The sequence below is a fragment of the Marmota monax genome, unplaced genomic scaffold (assembly GCF_021218885.2).
Source record: "Marmota monax isolate L192 unplaced genomic scaffold, Marmota_monax_Labrador192_F-V1.1 WCK01_AAM20220418_F8-fsc00009, whole genome shotgun sequence".
NCBI lineage: Eukaryota > Metazoa > Chordata > Mammalia > Rodentia > Sciuridae > Marmota > Marmota monax.
This window is the reverse complement of record NW_026694710.1, coordinates 21828384-21829878: the sequence shown is the minus strand read 5'-3', so window position 1 is coordinate 21829878 and position 1495 is coordinate 21828384. Positions and strand designations below refer to the sequence as shown.

The window sequence follows — 1495 nt, the reverse complement described above, 5'->3', positions numbered from 1 at the left end:
ATGTGTCTGCTGTGGAATGACAAAGTCAAGCTTACTGACGTCTCTGCTACCCTAAGACCTTCCCATTTATTCCTCCTAACTAAGTGATGTACCCTCTCGTCAACATCTCCCCACTGCCAACCTCCCCAGCCTCTGGTACCCGCTGTTCCTCTTTCATCCTCTGTATGTTTGAGTGCCTTAGGTTCTACATATAAGTAGCAACATTATATCTGCCTTCTGTACCTGGACTATTTTACTTACCCTGTTGTCTTCCGGTTTTGTTTTTGTGTTAAAAATGTAATTTCCCTCATTCTTAATGAAAGAATAGTATTCTATTGCAGGCAGGTATCACCTTTTCTCCTCTCTCTCTCTCTCTCTCTCTCTCTCTCTCTCTCTCTCTCTCTCTCTCTCTCTCTTTGTAACCTTATTTCCAAAGTGTCTGAAGAAGAACAGCTCAAGACCACTCAGTGGCTGTTCCTACCCACTCAGTGGCCTGAGCAGTGGGAGCTGCAGAGCAGTCTTCAGTGGCTGGCTGGGCACTCCAGTCTTCAGTAGGAAACTGCTGGATAGGCACAGAGGGCACCTGCATGCCTTCAGACCTGTCTTCTACCTCTGGTTGAGTAGCAGTGAGCTACTCAGGAGCTGGAGCAGTCCATTTACCCTGAAATTCCTTCGTGGTCACAGTGTTTTCTTCAGGATCTCTGTTGAAGAAGAGCTCAGGTATGACATCCCACGGGTGATGATGGGAAATGGGGCCACACAAAGGCAGAACTTCTCGGCCACATCAGACCCACAGAATGAGCTCCCTGGTTGTTGCATGGAATGGCAATGTCCACATGGTGCAGAGGAGATTCTGTGTCACACAGAGCAATGGTAGGCAGGTTGACATGAGATGCTTCCGTAAGTGGCTGGTGGTCACCCTGGGATCAGGAACCACCAGAAGATGTGGCTCTGGGAAGGCTGCCTGGATCTGGTTAGTGAAGGTTCCAGGAATGAAGCAGCTGGCAATAGGAGTGGCTCTGGGGCAGCAGCAACTTCGCACAGCCCGCTGGCCAGTATTCCTGGAGGATATGACACGGACATCAGCAGAGTTTTCAATGGCACGAGCTGCCAGCAGAAGCTTCGCCCATCTCCTCTTCAGATCTGTGATGTAGAGGCCATCACTTTTGCTTTTGTAGATACATTGTTCCACCTGGAAATCAAGGTTGGTGCCACCAAAGTGGGTTCCTGCTGCAAGGAATTTGAGGACATCCTCCTCCTTCATTTGCAGGACATTAAGGGCTCCAGACATTGTGACAATTTCCCTTCAAGATGGGAATAGGGAAAAATGCATTATGGATCCCTTCCTAAGGCAGTGTGGGAAAACCCATGTTTTGGAGCTTTGTCTCTTTTGTTCAATACTGGTTACCTGTGGGTTTTTTGTTTTTTTTTACTTTTATTCATTCATTGGTTCATGGGTAAAGGTTGATTCTCTAACTTGATCATTGTAAATAATGCTACTACAATAAATATGGGA

General features: G+C 47.2%; 1 pseudogene; it reads right to left on the bottom strand.

Moving 5' to 3' along the window:
• Window positions 1-431: 431 nt before the first annotated feature.
• Window positions 432-1270, bottom strand: LOC124078793 (small ribosomal subunit protein uS2-like; annotated as a pseudogene).
• Between the last annotated feature and the right edge of the window lie 225 nt (window positions 1271-1495).